Genomic DNA, 19,721 nt, shown 5'->3' on the forward strand with positions numbered 1-19,721 from the left:
CAACAATTCTGGTATAAAAACGTTCAGCTATTTTAGAGAATCCTGCTAAGGCTTTTGGTTACTTCAGCTATTATACTTTTAAAAAAATTTAGCTTTTTCTGCAAATTTTGACCCCACTGAATGACTGAAAAATGTTAAAATTCTGTAAAACGTTTGCTCTTTCACAGCTAACTACTTTTAGATACTTTCAGCTAGAAACTTTTCTATTCAACAAACAATTCACAAGCCATTAAGCTATTTTCAAAAACCTTTAAATAAGGTTGTTTTTTAACACAGAACAATAATTAGCTCCAGGCTGAAATGTCTGTTCACATTAGCTAAACAGATGACCTGCTAGCACTTGAGTAGCTGAGTTTTCTGAACACAAACAAAAACAAATGTCATGAAATAAACATTGCTCAGTTTATTTACTCCTAAACTAATTTATTTGCCCAAAACACCCCTTCTTTTGTGAACCAATCTGAAGAAAGGGTTCCAAAGGTACTGGTTTTGGGATGCAAAGTTGCCCGTCCCGGTCAGCCACATGTGGACTGAATTGTACAACTTAGGCCCGTTGCGGCTACTCCAGTAGCTGGGGTGCAGTGGGGTAACTCTCGCTTCCTGGACGTGCACACAGTAAGCCGTGCAAAGGAGCGGTCCTGATGCCTTCTTCTCCAGGCAGTGGGAAAAACCACTTCAATAAGAGATGGATAGCTTTCTTGTTGCTTTTGTATGCCTCATGGAGAAGAGAAGCTTGTCCTAATCACCCCCCATTTGTATGAACACTGTATTATGTAAGCATCAGATCAAACTTAACTTATAGTTGCTTCCCAATCGGCGGGTATTCGATTGTCGGTTTGTAGTTACTTTGACTCCAAGGATTTTTAGAATTAGTAGTCCTATATTCGCACATGAGTTTAAAGACCTTCAGCTGACATGTGTGTCTCTCCATCCAGCTCTCACTGGAGATCCATGTTGTAGAGACCAAATGGAAGTGGGAATAACATTTTAGTTCAGGGATTCAGTTCTGACTCCTACCCAGGCTGAGCTGGAAGTAGGTTAATGAGATTTTAAAAGTTCCAGAAAAGGTCATACTGGCATCTGTGTACTGTCCAGAGTCCATGTTCCACCATGTTGTATGCCTGGGGTCCCAACACCTCCACCAGTTCACCCAGCTCTGTCTATCATTGGATCACTAGTTTCCTGATTGACCGGCAGCAGCAGGTTAGGCTTAGGGAGCATCTTTTCTTTCACCAGGACCATTAGCAGCAGCATCCTCCAATGGGAATGTTCTCTCCCCACTACTCTCCTCTCTGTACAGAAATCATTGCACCTCAGCGGACCTGCCTGTGATGCCCCTGATCCAGAACAAAGATGAGTCCACATACAGACAGGAGGTGGATTGGCTTTACCTACTCAAGACTGAGATGATGGTGGATCTCTGAAGAACACCCCCCACACTCTCTCCTCTCACTATCCTCAACATCACTGTGTCTACTGTGGCTCACTTCCAGATCCTAAGACACACCCTTTCTCATGACCTGAGATGTTCTTCATAATTATACAGTGTTCGGAAGAAGGCATGGCAGAAACTATACCTTCTATGGCAACTCAAGTACAACCTTCAACAGGAGCTGTTGGTCATCTTCAGCACGGCAATTATTCTGTCTGTCCTGTGCACATCCATCACTCTGTGATTTGACACATCAGGTCTAAACTGCAACGAACAACCAGGTCTGCACAGAGGATCATTGGGGCTGGCGTTCCTTCTATCCAGGACCCTAGACCAGTACAGGTCTAAGGTTAGAAAAAGGGCAGCTAACATGTCTGCAGACCCCACAGATTTGTTTTGCCCATGTATGAGGTATCCTGGGGAATTTCGGTGCCTTCTGTTTCGACTGCTCTGAAATGTCACGGACCATTTAATTAAATCAGCCTATTAATGTTTGGGGATGTTGTGAAGAAAACTGCACTTCACCTTCAGTCCAGCGTATGGTATTGCCCCTTTACTCCCTTTGAATTACTCTTAGCTAATAAATTATTTTGTTTCAACTAATGCATGATGGTAGATGATTAGCAGCAGTTATACAATTGATAAATTCCTTCCATTAATCCTTAAGTTTCTCTGGATCCACAAGCAGGAAAGGTTTAAATAATTATTTTACATTTAAGTTTTTACTAACCTGCATCTGGCCATAGTTGGTAACTTATAATGTCATGATTCATTTACAATAACTACTAAACTCTGATTAACACACATATTTTTCTTTTACTATTATGATGATCAGGTAAACTCATATCATAACTACAGTACAAACAGAAAAATGTCTTTAGTAAAAATGTTAATATTATGAATAAAAAAAGCCATTACAAACACATAACAGGTGGCGGGAAATCCCAGAGTGCAGGCCGAAAAATACTCAGGCAGCAGTAAGTGAGGAAATACCACTAACAACCCCTGGATAGCTTAGCTCTGCTGCTCTGACAGATTTCAAAGTAAGCTCATAATTTTGATGAACTGGCTGCACAGATGAAGTTTTGAGGTCTGCTTTCTCGCTTAAAAACATCTTACTACTTTTTGCGACAAACTAATGCTATAAAAACAATACATTTGTACACTCACCTCCGCCATTACTGCTGCTGGTGGTGCAATTCTTTGCTGCACACAACCCTGTCCCTTTAATAATCCCAGTGATATCTGAAAAAAAAAAAAAACAACCCAGATCAGGACGTATTACAGTAAAAGTAAGACCCTGGGAAAATAAAATTACCCAGGTAAATTTGTGACCTATGATTTTAAAAGCCTGGGGCTTTCTACAAGCAATGGAGAATTGGCTAATGAATACCTTATAGCCAAGGTAGTCAGGTATGCTGTTGTTAAACAAAATAAGCGTATTTGCATTACCACAACCTGCCTTTTGTTTGTTCCTTTGCTTCATATAAACATTTGGCTGTATATATACATACATGTACATACTGTTCCTTTTATCGCTTATTTTGTTACCCCTAACATTTATATATTTATACCTAATTTCTGTACACAGTGAGCATGTGAAATCCCTTGCTTGTGCACACAATCTTGGCCAATAAAGCGGATTCTGAAAAAAAAGAGGCTAGGACATCTGCTACAAGCCATTAAATTATGCACAATACACACAAAGTAATAAAATATAAGCATAAACAAAATAATATTATAAAGAGCTTAATAATAAAATACAGTAAATAATAAAGGAACATATTCATTTAAATAAACTAAAATTTCAAAATTTTTGTAAGAAATGCCCTGAAATGTCATCAATTTAAAAAACAAAGTGGTTAAGTTGGGGCTTGATTTAAATAACTGACATTTCCAACTTTTTTCAGTCTACACGAATTCAAAGAATATTTTCAGTTACGGCCATTCACTGGTTTATTTGTTCAAACTGTTAGCCTTGTGAGTTTGATGTGTTCAGATGGCTTTACAAATCATGTTATTCCTCAAGGGATGCAGTTAAGTGTGTAATCCTCAGTCTTTCAGTCTGCAACAAAAATCTGCTTGTGAGGCTGCTGGAAAGCATCTCCCTCACTAATGCAAAGCATGCACTTACATTGACTAGCAGGAAGTTTGTTTTTGTAATGCTTTTATTTTTTGAAGGCCACTAACCTCTCTCTCTTTAAGGTCTACATCCTGATGACAAGATTCATGAAGTGCACACATGATGACTTCACCTGTAGGGAGTTAACTAATTATTCACCTCATTGGGGCAGACCAGTGGGGTCAAGATGAGGGTGGAAGTGGAATTAAATTTTTGTTTGATTTGATTCATGTTTCTTTTGTATATTTCACCTGTATTAGTGGATGGCCAGATGTAGTGTGTGTGTGTGTGTGTGTGTGTGTGTTAAAGAACTTTAGTTGAAAATGGAAGAGTTTTGCGTAAATGCACTCTTCAGGTGCAACCCCCTAAGGTGAATCAGTGTCACTATTTAAGCAGGATTGTAGGGTAACTGCGAGGATTATTGATGTGGGGTTTTTGAAAAAGACCCCTGACCTGCTGATACTTTGACCCTAGATCCAGAAACCGTAACTGATGAGAGCTATGTAAAAATCTTCCTACAAAAAAAGCCTGTTGCCTGTTTTTATCTTATGGTCCTCTTCATGACCGCTGGTTTTCATCCTGTTTGAGGGTCCTACACTAAGTCTTTGTATAAACTACAATTTTTCTTGAAATCTGTCAAGACTGTAAAAGTTATGGAGTGTGTCTCCAGCTTTAAAGTTAGAGTTTATCTGCTTTTAACATAGCTATCTCAGAAATGCCTGCTCAAATTTGTTTGCCTTGCATCACTGCTTATGGTTGTTTAAATTTAGAAATATTAAATAAAGAGAGAATTTTGAGCAATGTTAAGTAAATAACACTCTAGGCATTGCAATATCAGGACAGACTACGACTAAGGAAGGCTGCCAGAGATCTTTATGGACTAGTCAAAATATTCTGTTGCCTAACTCTGAGACTATATCCTGTAAATAGCACACAGAAGTGCCAGTGGAATGTACAGACATACTGTGGATAACTGTGAATTTTGAAATACAAAATGTATAAGCACTCCATACACACACAAAAAAAAAAACCTAAGGTTTCTGCTTGATTCACAGATGATACAAACTATCATGTATTATTTTTTTTTAACAGAGAACTGGTAGCTGAATCAGACTATAATCCTGCAAAACTTGAAAAAACAAATTCCAAGCTAGTTATTAAATGTTAATAACTAAAATGTTCATCCCTCTTTGTAAAATACATATATGTTTATATATTAAACCCATTTTCTTTTTATGCATTATTTTCTCTTGCCACATTTGGCACAAAAAGATAGACCATTAAGAGTCAATGCAGAACACGAGCGAAAGAATTTAAAAGAAATATTCATGGAACAGGACACAGCAGTTACAGCTTATCAGCATCCTATTTTAATGGCCATAAATGTGTGAAAGTCTGAGCCTTTTGGTAGGTGACCCTTCAGAGTACATCGTGTGAAAAGTACCGAGAACATTTTGCTCTGTTACTGCTGAGAGCTGCAATCTATCAGCATAAACCATTGTCTCCCAATGTGACTGCGTCTGATGCGTAACTTACTGTACCAGCCAAACAGAGGAGAGTCTTTGGGGTGTTTTGGGAAAAAATTGGCCACAAATAACCCACATGCTTTCTGCCAATGTGTGCCGTTTGAGTGGTGACACATTCATACTTAAGCATGTATGGAGACCTTTCAATAAAATGTTTATTTATGTTGTACTGTAGCCTCTTGGTAAAATAATTTTGAGGTAACGTGCATGCATAAATCTGCACCATACACTATGGTCCAGCATGGTATAAAGCTTGAGAGGGTGAATTATTTAGCATCTTCACTCAACATAAAGTCTGAATTTATAATGAAGCTGCAGAGAGAGTATTTTGAAAAGGAAAAGTGTGAAAAAATATAACTTTTGATAGCACTGTTAGGAAAGAGAATGAAAATTAAAATAACACGGCTGAGACTGAATCTCCATTCTTACATACAAGTTAGTTCTGTAACTATTGAAAATGTATCCAAACAATGTCTAAATTGTCAAACTTAATTTGTGAAATAACTTCCTTTGATTTCTTTATTTGTGTGGATTACTTGGGTTGGTGCTGACATCTTCTTGCTGAGCAGAAATTCTCTGCACCAGATTTGTGAGATTTGTTTGCGTCTTACATTAGGAAACACCTATAAAACACACTTCTGTCATGATCTTTTGGTGTTTTAGTTCGGACATCATGAAATTGTTGAGGTCTGTGAGTTTTGCTGTTTGTGTTTCCCTGCTATTTACTCTGCTTGGTCACTAGATGGTGTGGAGCTCACAGGTGCAGAGGGGACAGGTGTTTTCGTTTGACTAATTGCTTGGAGGTGTATTTAGGATGTAAGCTGCCAGCACTTCGACGCCTGGGTATTAACCACCAGTGGTGAATTCCAGACCTGGCTGGTTCAAGTGTGTTTCCAGACTCTTCTTAAAGAGTGTTCACTGGCTTCTGGATAAGGATTCAAGTCTCCAGTTTTCTTTTGCTCTTGCTGGCATCTTCCTGGCTCTTCAACCTTCCGGATCAAGTCATAAGCGAACCCTGTCCACCCTCCAACAAGCTCTCACGAAGTACCTCCAACCTGTGCTCCACACCATCATTCCACACTCATCATACAGTCCTGGATCATAACTCCTACAGATCTACCTTCAAGTGACTACCCCCGGGAAAAGACCTATACCTCCTCAGAACAGCTCTTGTGTTGTGTTCTAGACCCCACATCTCTCATCCTTTTGGTGGTTCAGCTTCCTTCCACAGTAAATATAACATTCAGCTGGTTAGATAATGCTCCTTATTCCTCTGGTCTCATCTTATCTGCCATCTTTGTGCAGTTGGCAGTTACCGGTGCAGGATCCCAGACCCATATCACACCCGTGCAAATAAAAAGTTTAAACTTTCTGTTTGTTCTCCTGAGTGTCATTCTGCATGTGGGTCTGAACAATAGCAAACACTATGACAGAAGTAAGCTGAAAGATCTCAAAGAGTAACACATTGTGCGGTTTTACCAAAAATAGTATCAATGAGAAATGTATTTGACATCTATCCCTCTTGAAAGGGTTACTAAGCCATTTCTAAGGATTTGGGTTTCCAGGAAAAAAAAAAAAAAGTTAATACCCTTATCACCAAATGAAGAAAACACAGAACACTGACAAGTCTTCCCTGACGTAGCCAACCAAAATTGTGCCATGATTGGATTAATGACTCATCCAGGAGGTAAAAAAAAAACAGAACAACATCTAAAGCGCTGTAGGCCTTACTTGCTTCAGGTAGTCGGTATTCATCTTTCAACAGTAAGAAATGGACTGGGCAATTACGCATCCATGGGAGAGTTCTGGTGCTTTTTAAATATGGTAATGGTAGTGTAAGGATTTGTGACCTTTTTGCTTCTTCAGGACTGGCCATAATTGATGTGACCATGAATTCTGCTCAATATCAGACAATTCTGAGAATCGCCAGCCATCAGCTTGTCAGTCTAAAAAAATATTGGTAAATCTAACTAGATGTTTCATTCCACCTCTTGGCATTTACTCTTACAATGTTTTTATAAAGTTCTGGAGAAGTGCAAACATTACAGTAAAATGCAATATATTACGAATACAGTAAAATGCAATACTATTCAAAGAGAGTACTGGAAAAAACTGAACTGGAACAAAACAGTTAAAGATCAGTGGCAATTGCACTTTAAATCGAAATGATCGGTGATCAAAACTTGAAATAGAGCCTAAGGAATTAATGACAATTTAAAACTTTGTTGCAGCAAATTCCAAGTGTGAGGTGCATGAAGAGAACAGGTACACACAAAGAAATGTTGGGTTATTTCATAACCCAACTGCTGTTTAAAAGCAGTTGAGTTGTACGTTGGATTAGTTTGACCAATATTGGTTCAAATGGTGACTCAGGAGTTGGGTCAATAATGTACTGGGTTCTGTAATGAACCTCACAGCTTGACTAATTCTGTTGGGTCACAGGGTAGCTCCGATCAAATATTGGGTCAAAATCTTACCCGATTTAACTGGTTGGGTTGAAGACAAGGCTCAGAAGAAGCCTTGTCCCTCCTCAAAAACCTCAATTTCCAACTGTGACCTCATCAGATATCAATGCACCTCTCCTCCACTATGAAATAAAACGTGGTAAGCAAAAAGGAAATTCTATTCTAACAGTTTCAAAGAGAATATAGTTATTTTTATAATAAAAATTTACTGATCTACTTTAAAATGACCTATGAAAGGACTTTTAACAGATAACACCAGCTAGCCTGTGATAAAGAGGGCTATAGTAATTTTCTAATGTTGAGAAAATGCTTGATATCAATGTCATGTTTTAAAGTTATTTAAAATGTGGCTCTGTTTGACAAACTAGAGGTTACTGTATCTAGAGCAAACAGTATGTGTTTGGTATTAATTAGTCAACTCTGAGGAAAGAAGTAATGACACAGGGTCTCTGTTCTTCTTGCGCAAGAGGTAGCTCACACTTTGCAGTGCAAATCTACAAAGTGTTAGCATCCCTCTCTCTTTATTTATACATGCTGGTTCACACACAGTTCAACAAACATTCAAGGGGTGTGTGTGCATGGGGTCAGAAAGGTTAGGGTTCATGTGTCTTGATTTTAAACAGAGAGGGAGTGGGGACTTGGTACGAGCAGCCCCTAGATGTTGCTGATAAAAGCATAACTCACTTGTCTCCCCCATATCCCTTTCTGTGGCATGTAGGAGGGAAAAGCACTTAGAGCAAACATGAGTGATAAACAATACAAAAGTTTTCAAACCCTAACAGTATGTGATCAGGTGTTGATAACCTTTGTTGAAAAATGTTGATAAAAAAGTAAAAAAGAAGAAAAACAGGCACAGGCTATCAAATCAATTTAAATATTTAAATTAATGTAAATCATATTTGTTGGGAACCTAACATATTGTCATTTTAAAAATCAAATGCAAGGATAATTCATTCGATTTAGGTAAAAAACAAAGAAAGATAAATGCCACCAATACTTTGACCTCATGTTTTCCCGGGCTTCGTTCACTAGTTCACCCCTGTGCATAGCTAGAACGCATACGTGAGTATTTATGCTGTGGCCTCCATAGCCATCAGTACGAATTTCTCAGAGTAAAAAGAAAACAGGACTTAACTCCTGCTAAATATTGTTTATGTCAAGGCTTTTCAAAATTTGGGACACGCCTCCGCTAGGGGGTGCCAGAGCACTTCAGGGGTGGCGCAATATAAAGAAGAAAAAAAGAAAACTGCAGACATCTTTTTTGCCAAATTAAACAAGCCCATGCAGCAGGTAAAATGGATTGATTTTTATTACCTAGAGCTTCAGTGAGTGATAAGACACAGTCAGAGCCAAGCAAAAAAAGAAGGAGGTATGACTATTAATGGTTATTTAAATGATTATTTAAAGTATGGATTTTCATGGACTGGATCTGAAGATGCTCCACTGCCACAGTGTATTGTCTGCAAAGAGCTGCTAGCTAATGACGCTATGTGACTATTTCGGCTTAGACATCACATTGTGACCAAACACCCAAGTTTGGTTACCAGGCCCATACAATTTTTTGATAGTAGGCTGAATGAACTGTGCCCACAGCAAAATATAATTCGTAGTTTTAGCACTGCAAATGACAAGGCAACCGAAGCATCATATCTTATGGCAGGTAAACACCACAACATCGGTGAAACATTAATCTTACCTGCAGCTAAGCTGCAGTGATGCTGGGAGAAGCTGCTGCTGCCAAAATTAAGGCCATACCAATGTCTGATAACACCATCTCAGACATGGCATCGGATGTGAAGGAACAGGTTCTGGACGCTATCCGTGACAGCCCTCTCTTTTCCAGTCAGCTGGACGAGTCTACCAACGTCGCTAACTGTGCTCAATTAATGGTGTATGCACGCTATATTAAAGGCCTCAGTGTTGAGGAGGGGTTTTTGTTCTGTCATCCTTTGCCATCTGGCACAACAGCAGGGAAATATTCAAAGCTTTAAATGATTTCATGCAGGAGAACCGTATTGATTGGAACCACTGTTGTGGAATACGCACTAATGGCGCAAGAGCAATGACAGGTTGTCACAGTGGTTTGGTGAAGCAGGTGCAAGCGGTTGCCCCAGCCGCTGCTTGGAAGCATTGCATCATCCATTGCCAGGCTTTGGCTACTAAAAAAATGCCAAAAGAGCTGCGCACGGTGCTGGACGAGGCAGTAAAAATTGTAAACTTCATTAAATCACATGCCATTAATTCTCGTCTCTTCTCCCTCCTCTGCAATGAGACAGATGCTAACTTTCAACAGCTGCTGCTGTACTCCGAGGCTGTCCGATGCCTGTCCCGAGATAAGGTCCTCACCCACTTGTGTGATCTGCACGAGGAAGTGCCCCTGTTCCTTCCCGACACCAGTTCTCCACTGGTAAAACATATGGAGGAGATGAACTGGGTGGCAATGTTAGGATATCCTTCAGGTATCTTTGATCGAATAAACACACTGAACGTCTCTCTGCATGAGCAGTTCACTGAATATTTTGGAGAAGAAGCCTTAGCAAATCAAAGGGTGTGAAATCCATTGTCATTCCAAACGACACCGAGTAATGCATTAACAGTGCAAGAGGAAGATGCCCTTACTGAACTGAATTCTAATGTGGACTTAAAAAAAACATAAGTGAAATGTCACTGGCGCACCTCTGGCTGTCTGTGGAGAGCAAATTCCCCCACCTCTCCAAATAAGCGCTACAAGTACTCATACCTTTCACATCTACATACCTATGTGCATGCGGTTTTTCCACATTAACTTTGATCAAAACCAAGTATCGGTCAAGCCTGAAGGTAGAGGATGATATACGTTTATTCCTGGTGCGCCCCTGCATCAGTCACCTGTGTAGGTCAAAAAAGCAGACTCATTGCTCCCACTAAGACATGAAACAGTTGTTTATATGCTCTGGTAATGGGGCCTAACTCCCCCACACTTTGAAAACCCCTGGTTTATGTTAAGCATTTTAGCATTTATTTAACACACAAGGCTAACTTGTTAAAGAGTTAACCTGGCGGGGATGACAAGTCGACTGTATTCGGAACTTGTTCAATACAGTTAATCTGTTCTTCTTTACCCAGAGGGAGGCAGTGTTAGCTAAAGGCAATGGTATTAGGACAAAATAGAAAAGGTTGAGCCAAGCTCTGACATTATTGAACAGCAAAACTCTGCACACACATGGAATGAATTCACACAATTTCTTAAAATAAAAGAATTTATTAACAAAAATAAATCGACTCAAAGTCAAACATATTTCAATCAAACATACACCTTTAAAATACCATCAATAAAAGCGTTAAAATGCATAAGCGCGGACGGCGTGTTATGATCGATTTTCTGTGTTTGAAATCACCCTTCAAGTAAAGTTTGTCTTAACATTAAAAACACACAAACACAGAACACAAAACTGAGCACGTGTGCAGCAGATAGCCTGCTAACACTAAGATAGCTGAGTTTCACACAAACAAAACCAAACTTCATAAAATGAAAAACGTTTAGATCATTTGATCCTAAATCTCTCTACCCAAACCCTAACCTCGTTTAAATTGTGCTGAGGAGGAGTTGTCCAGGCGACGACGACGTTTGAAGAAAGCTCTGTGAACAAAGGGTTAGCTTCAGCTAACCTCCACAGCTGTGGGTGAAAGACGGCTCGCTCTGTCCACCAACCAACTGCACAGTTACTGTAACCATGGTGATGTGGTGCCGGTGTCCTTCCTTCAGACTGGGAAAACCGATCCACCCGGCTTCGTAGAGACAGCGTCTCTGCAGGGAATTCCCTGGAACACAGTTTGCTTCTGGAGGCCTCAGAGGGAAAGTCAAGCAACGCTTGTACCTTAATTCCCATTCATGAATGAATCTACCAGATACACAGACAGTATTTCATTCGTACTTAACTATGATCAAGGATCGTATGACATCCTTGGATCCAGTTGAAGAATTATGTCTGTTTGCCTGCAAAGAGACATTAGTGCGCTGGATTTCTCTGTCCAGGTCCCTGTGTGAAGAAATGAAGAAGAAATGTTTTCTTTAATTGTTTTTTCTTCTTAGACTCTTTTTACTTAAAGGTAACATTTTAATCTGAGCTTATGTTTGACAGACAAACAAGGTCATATAGCCCAGCAGTTGCTGCAATCTTAACTACGAGCAATGGTCAATTTAACCCAATCTTTGCACTATTGTCCTAACCCAGTACGCTGGGTCAAACCAATAACCCAACCCTGTTGAAACCTGTAGAGTAAGCCATGATTGAGAGCAAGTATGATGGTTATTACCGTTTGAGGAAAGCAGGTCTGAAAGATACAGAGGGAGCTTTAGCAAAGTAGCATGAATAGACTAATGTAATAACAATATAGTAATAATAATAATATAGACCTTATTGAGCTCACAATGGATAAATTGTCCTCTGCATTAATCCCAACCCTTAGGGAGCAGTGGAATGTCATTGTGCGGTGCCTGGGGAACATTCAGGGGCTAAGGGTCTTGCTCAGGCACCCAAAATGGCAGGCTGTGGGATTTGAACCTCTCCAGGATGCAAATGCCCTGCTGTCTAACCACTAGGCCCCAAATCCCCCAATGTGCTGATCTGCTTACACAGAAGAACAGGGATGTCAGTTAACTGCTAAAATACTGATGTGGTCTAACTAAATTTATAAATGCAATAAATCTTAAATCTGGCTTACACACAGCATTAAGGCATTTTAAGTTGGATTGCATTGCTCTGCTCTAAATGAAATCACTAATGTCCAATACAAAGAAGAAAATTACTTTTTTGATTCTTTGACCCCGAAAAGTCAGTGCGCCAAATGATGCCAGTGTTCACACAATCAACAAGTCTGTGAAATGTCAACAAATTTTGCCGGTATTATAGTAGCTCAAAAAAATCTAAATATTTCAATGCTATGTTGGACCATTTGTTTGCTGAATATTGGACTATTTGTATGTTGCTGGACAACACTATGCTGTTCAGCTCCATGTTGTATTAGTTGCCGCCAAACGTTTTATAACGCTTTGTGTGCGTGGACTTCCCAGCGTTGGGGGATGGTTTATGACTTACAGTGTTAACTACTAAGCTACACTGTGGGAGTGGCCTCCCAGAGCTTCGTTCGACCATATTCCTTTTATATTTTGCCATAACTGCCATAACTGCTGGTTTAATTTCATGCCCTCTCAATGCTGTTTTATTTTGTTTAGTTAGTTATTTTACCCTTTTGTGTAGAACTTTGCATGTTTGGTTAGGTGAAGATTATTGAATCGGAATAGCGAGCTGTATCATGGCTGTTGATTTAATAAATATTCACGTAGATAAAGAGAAGGCGTTTGTGTTTATTTTGTGCAGGAGTGATTTGTCAGTCAAAATAAGGTTAAAGTTCCCCACATTTCTGCAGAAACGGTTGATTAAACAGTGACATCTAGTAATAGTTATCAACTATTACTGAGAATTTAATAATTGTAATTATCAAGGGCTGTGAGCCACAATTACAACACCAGAGGACATCTCTGATTTCGATTCATAAATGAGGATCTTTGGTTAAGAAATTAATTTTCTCAAAATATGATTTTTAATTATAATTCTTGATACATATTAATTAATCAATAATCATAATTCCAACAGCTACGTTTTAAAAACCACAGTTTTATTTTGAAAAACAATGCTATTTCAATAGCATTATCCGGGTTCTAATATGGAGCAATCTAGTCCTTGGCTGATTTAACAGGACAGGGTCAGGTCATGGGATTGACTCTACATACCTGATTAGATTGTCAACCCTAAACACGGTTAAGGCTATCAATACATTTGTTGAAACAAATAATATAGTTAAAACGAATGGTCGTAATTTTATTTTTAGTTTAATTTTATTTTACAAATGACCAAGAATAATAAAAAAAAACATCACCATAATGCCTAACAAAGCTTTTATTAAACATGGTATTTATGAAAGCAAAATTGTCAATATTGATTTTATGATGCATTCTTGAATATAAGACATAGGTAGCACTAGCTTCTGCTATTTATTAGGTAAAGTACCAATATTATCTTTAGAAAACAAAGTCATTAGTATAATTTTCTGATCCTACATTTTTTATTTCATCCTGTGTCAGAGGTTTTGTAAATTCTGATCAGATTGTTATATAGTTAAAAATGGTGGTCATGGGGCAGTGAGGAGGCTCTTTCTAGGCTGTTCTTTGACCTAGCTATGAGTCACAATACTCAAGTTGATAGTTTGGTTAAAGCTACTTTATGTCAATTTTTCTGCATATTGAATGTCAGCCATACTTTGTTTGACTCTATTGCTTCCACTCCTGCTTTTCAAGAGTATTTGTGTGGGTTTCCCCGTTTTCAGACACTTCGATGTATTTTCACATTTGTTGTGGTTTATCACCAGCCAAATACCCCTGCTTTTAATTTAGGTGATTAATGTATTATTTTGTATTTTAATTAGGGCAGATTCCTACAAGTAGGTTTAGGACATGATGCGTATCAAACCAAGTATGCATTCCCCTGCCGGATCTTCAGTTGTAGGGATATTGCTGTTTTGACTGGTGAAGCTGAGCTGGTTAGCTACGAGTTAAATATTAGGAAACCTGTGTTAATTATCATGAATATGCTCATGTATACAGATAATACAGTTGATGACATGTCCATGTTATTAATGTTGAAGGTTTGTATTTCCTTTGTGTCATTTCCGTTGATTACCTGGCAAACGACACGGTTACTGTACAGGGGCTAGTTTAGTTAACCTAGCATTTCTCTGTGAATGCTGGCATCAATAAATAAAAGACAGTAATCCGATGTCTGAGTTTAAAACTGTTTCATCAGTCAAGCACACCCATTGCAGTGGGAGTTATTTAACTAAATTTAGTTAGTTTAATAAAACCTTCCACTTCCCGTCACTCTACAATTCAAAGGTATACAGAATATCATATTAAATGTATATCAAGTAAAGTGGATCTCAATAGTCTTTACACTCCTGTTGAAATGGTAGGGTTTTCCACCTTTTATGTGATCATATCCTGTTTTATTCAACTGAAAAACTAAGAAATCTGTTAAGGGAAAGCATAAAAAATAAACAGGTGCAATAACCTGGTTGCATCTGTATGCAATCATCTTTCATTTTAAATTCAGCTTTTAGTCTTGTTGATGTCACATCTCTAGTCTCTTTCACAAAAGATTTCCATTGTGTTGGCCCCAGCCATGAATAGAGAACAACCACTGAACTACACAAACAAAAAAACTGGTAAAAACCCAGAATGCACAGCACCCACTTTCATAAAAAGCTCCCAAGTAAGAGAAGTCACAGTTGGACTTCCCGTGACATCCCCAAGATGAGATTCCCCAAGAAGAGATGTGTCTGTAATTGACGACACAGCTTTCCCCATCCCTGTCTGAGAGAATACAACATAGGAATTGCATGTGCCAGTCCGAGAAGCAGAAGCTTGCCATAGCTACGAGAAAGAGAGTAGCCTCCTTTGTTCATAGCCACCACAGCTTCTTTGTTCAATGGACCGGCTGAACTCACTGCTCCATCAGATGTCCTCCAACTCATCAGTACGGTACATGTAAGAGGTTGTGCCTGCGCAGAGAAAATTACTTTAGGGCAAAAAAAAAATCTGAATATTTATTTGTGTATTTCAATGTGTTTTGCTGTCCAGTAACATGAGCTTGCTCCATTGTATCTGTGTTTTTCCCATCTTCTTGTCAGTAACTTCAAATTAATGCACTGCAATGCTGTGTTATCACTATATTTACATCCTTTCTATCCATACCAAGTAACTACTATCTGGAGTGTAGTTTTACTACAGTGCCCATGCATTTGAAACAAATTACCCCACTGATGTGGATACATTTCCATAAAAAATTACATTTAACCAGGCACTTCAACAGGTTCTGGAGCTGGGGGCATGGTAATGAATTGTGGGGGTTAATACACCCAGCAACTGAACATTTAGCCTTATCCATTTGCAACTTCGACATACTTCAGGTTGGATCACAAAATCGCAGCAAGAAATAAAAACTGGTGGATACACAAAATTGGTAGCCACAAGTCCATCTTATTTAGCAAATACTGTGATGAAACAGTTCAAAAACGTAACAAAGAATAGAGAAAACTGAACAGACTGAAAAATATAAGCCAAACTGAATATAAAGTTATCTATGCAGCACCTGGAGGGACACAGTTCAACTTTTCTGCACTCCTACATACTCCGTGTAAACAACAAAATGTATTTAAGTGTCAAAAAGTGGATTTTGCATGATACGTCCCCTTTAATACATTTGTGGGTATTAGCTCTCACTGTGATTTCCACAGCTTCAGAAATGGCTTCATAACTCCTCCCCAACTGATAGATGCCAATGATTTATCTTCTTGTGCTGGATTTTCTTGATGTGTTGCATTTTGAGAAATTTTAGTCTGTTTCAAGTGATCAGACATGTTCTATTTAAGTGATTTCATGACTGTACATGTCTCATAGTAAAACTGAAGCAATCTGTAACAGGACAAAGTAAGATAATATAAAGAGGAAGTTGGCTTAAAACATAAAAAGACATTGAGAAACATAAGTTGTTCCCTCTGTCCATCTTCTTACTCTCTCTTGCACATAATCAAGCTGACTTTACTGCTAGAGTGTGTATGTGTGTAAAAATCTGTGTAAAACCGTACCAGCCATAAGGAGGTATACGACTGCAAGAGTGTGAGAGAACACAAAAGTTTTAAAAAGCCAGGAAAGAGGAAGAGATAATAAAAGGGAATTATTAGGTAATGGTGGAAGAGAGGACACAGAAAGGGTACCCAAAGGAAGAAAGTGATGAAGAATTGAGAAGACAAGATAGCAAGAGAGTGAATTTGCCTGGGTGGGATGAAACCGAGAAAATAAGGAGGGATATCAGACAGGGGAAGAGCAGGAACCTTGTTTTCTCTGATAAGCATGTATCAAAGCTGTCTTGGCTGTCACATCAAAGACTTGGCGTAACCACAGAGTCAACCTCTTTGAGTATCATATGTCCAGTGGAGCCTTTGGGATTGGCAATCAGTGATGGGCACAAGCTACACTGGCTTGGCTAGAAGGAAATGAGGTGTAACAGAGCATTCATCTGGGTGCTCTTGAAATCTCATTATACAGAAGGAGGACTCGATAACTTAAAAGTGATGTTGATCCGTCCTCATTATTGGGCATCCTCTTGACTCTTTACATGTTTTACTTAAACCAAACCGTACAGAATTGTCCCATGTGAAAACCTCATTTTACCTTCAGCACATAGTTGAAACTGTTTAATTTACTTTGTGACTGCATATCATTTCTTTTTTTTTTTAAGTAGCATTCACTCCTTGGCCTTTTTTTGTTGCCTCACAAACTGGAATTAAAATGGATTCTTTCATTTACAGCGCATGTCTACAAATTTGAAGATGTTTTTTTTATTATTATGCAGCAAACAAGAAAAAAAAAGCATGCATAACTGTTCACCAATCTAAACTGCTCCAGCTCCTTCTTGTTGAATGTTTTTTTTGATTGTGAACAGAGATGTTCAAGTCTAACAGATTCACCATCATGTTTCACTGTGGGGATGGTGCTCTTGGGGTGATGGGATGTGTTGGGTTTGCGCCAGACATATTATTTTTCTTTGGTGGCCAAAAAGTAAAATTTGTGTCTCATCTGACCAGAGCACCTTCCATATGGAGAGTTGCCCACATGCCTTTTGTCAAACTCAAAACGTTCGTTCGTTCGTCGTCTTCCGCTTATCCAGGACCGGGTCGCGGGGGCAGCAGACTCAGCAGAGACGCCCAGACGTCCCTCTCTCCAGACACCTCCTCCAGGGGGAGCCCAAGGCGTTCCCAGGCCAGCCGAGAGACATAGTCCCTCCAGCGTGTCCTGGGCCGTCCCCTGGGCCTCCTCCCGGTGGGACGTGCCTGGAACACCTCCCGAGGAAGGCGTCCAGGAGGCATCCGGAATAGATGCCCGAGCCACCTCAACTGGCTCCTCTCAATGTGGAGGAGCAGCGGCTCTACTCCGAGCTCCTCCCGGATGGCCGAGCTCCTCACCCTATCTCTAAGGGAGTGCCTGGCCACCCTATGGAGGAAGCTCATTTCAGCCGCTTGTATCCGTGATCTCGTTCTTTCGGTCATGACCCAAGGTTCATGGCCATAGGTGAGGGTAGGAACATAGACCGACCAGCAAATTGAGAGCTTTGCTTTTCGGCTCAGCTCTCTCTTCACCACAATGGACCGACACAGCGCCCCCATTACTGTGGCAGCTGCACCGATCCGTCTGTCGATCTCCCGCTCCACTCTTCCCTCACTCGTGAACAAGACCCCGAGATACTTAAACTCCTCCACTTGAGGCAGGAACTCCCCTCCAACCTGAAGAGGACAAGCCACCCTTTTCCGGTCGAGTACCATGGCCTCGGACTTGGAGGAGCTGATCCTCATCCCAGCTGCTTCACACTCGGCTGCGAACCGCCACAGCGCATGCTGTAGGTCTTGGCTAGAGGGGGCCGGCAGGACCACGTCATCCGCAAAAAGAAGAGACGAAATCCACTGGTCCCCAAACCAGACCCCCTCCGGCCCTTGGCTGCGTCTAGAAATCCTGTCCATAAAAGTTATGAACAGGACCGGCGACAAAGGGCAGCCCTGCCGGAGTCCAACATGCACTGGGAACAGGTCCGACTTAGTGCCGGCAATGCAGACCAAACTCCTGCTCCGCTCGTACAGGGACCGGATGGCCCCTAATAAAGGGCCCCCGATTCCATACTCCTGGAGCACCCCCCACAGGGCATCACGAGGGACACAGTCGAATGCCTTCTCCAGGTCCACAAAAGACATGTGAACCGGTTGGGCAAACTCCCATGAACCCTCGAGCACCCTGTAGAGGGTATAGAGCTGGTCCAGTGTTCCACGGCTGGGACGTAAACCACGCTGTTCCTCCTGAAGCCGAGGTTCGACTATCGGTCGGACTCTCCTCTCCAATACCCTGGCGTAGGCCTTACCAGGGAGGCTGAGGAGTGTGATCCCCCTGTAGTTGGAACACACCCTCCGGTCCCCCTTCTTATAAAGGGGGACCACCACCCCAGTCTGCCAGTCCAGAGGCACTGTCCCCGACCGCCACGCAATGTTGAAGAGGCGTGTCAACCATGACAGCCCTACAACATCCAGAGACTTGAGGTACTCAGGGCGGATCTCATCCACCCCCGAAGCCTTGCCACCGCGGAGCTTTTTAACCACCTCGGTGACTTCAGCCTGGGTGATGAAAGAGTCCAACCCCGAGTCCCCAGCCTCTGTTTCCACCACGGAATGCGTGATGGCAGGATTGAGGAGATCCTCGAAGTACTCCTTCCACCGCCCGATAATGTCCTCAGTCGAGGTCAGCAGTCTCCCGCCCCCACTATAAACAGTGTTGGCAAAGCACTGCTTCCCCCTCCTGAGGCGCCGGACGGTTTGCCAGAATCGCTTCGAGGCCAGCCGGTAGTCCTTCTCCATGGCCTCACCGAACTCTTCCCAGGCCCGAGTTTTTGCCTCTGCCACAGCCCGGGCCGCAGCACGCTTGGCCTCACGGTACCCGTCAGCCGCCTCAGGAGTCCCACAAGCCAACCACAGCCGATAGGACTCCTTCTTCAGCTTAACAGCATCCCTTACTGCCGGTGTCCACCACCGGGTTCTGGGATTGCCGCCACGACAGGCACCGCAGACCTTACGGCCGCAGCTATGGGCAGCAGCATCGACAATAGATGCAGAGAACATGGTCCACTCGGACTCTATGTCTCCAACATCCCCCGGGATCTGGTCGAAGCTCTCCCGGAGGTGGGAGTTGAATACATCCCTGGCCGAGGGCTCCGCCAGGCGTTCCCAGCAGACCCTCACTATGCGCTTGGGCCTGCCGAGTCTGTCCGGCTTTCTCCTCCTCCAGCGGATCCAACTCACCACCAGGTGATGATCAGTGGACAGCTCAGCCCCTCTCTTCACCCGAGTGTTCAAAACATGCGGCCGAAGGTCTGATGATACGACAACAAAGTCGATCATCGACCTCCTGCCTAGGGTGTCCTGGTGCCAAGTGCACTGATGGACACCCTTATGTTTGAACATGGTGTTCGTTATGGACAATCCGTGACTAGCACAGAAGTCCAATAACAAAACACCACTCGGATTCAGATCGGGGAGGCCAT

This window comes from Girardinichthys multiradiatus, chromosome 22, assembly GCF_021462225.1.
Source record: "Girardinichthys multiradiatus isolate DD_20200921_A chromosome 22, DD_fGirMul_XY1, whole genome shotgun sequence".
Taxonomy (NCBI): domain Eukaryota; kingdom Metazoa; phylum Chordata; class Actinopteri; order Cyprinodontiformes; family Goodeidae; genus Girardinichthys; species Girardinichthys multiradiatus.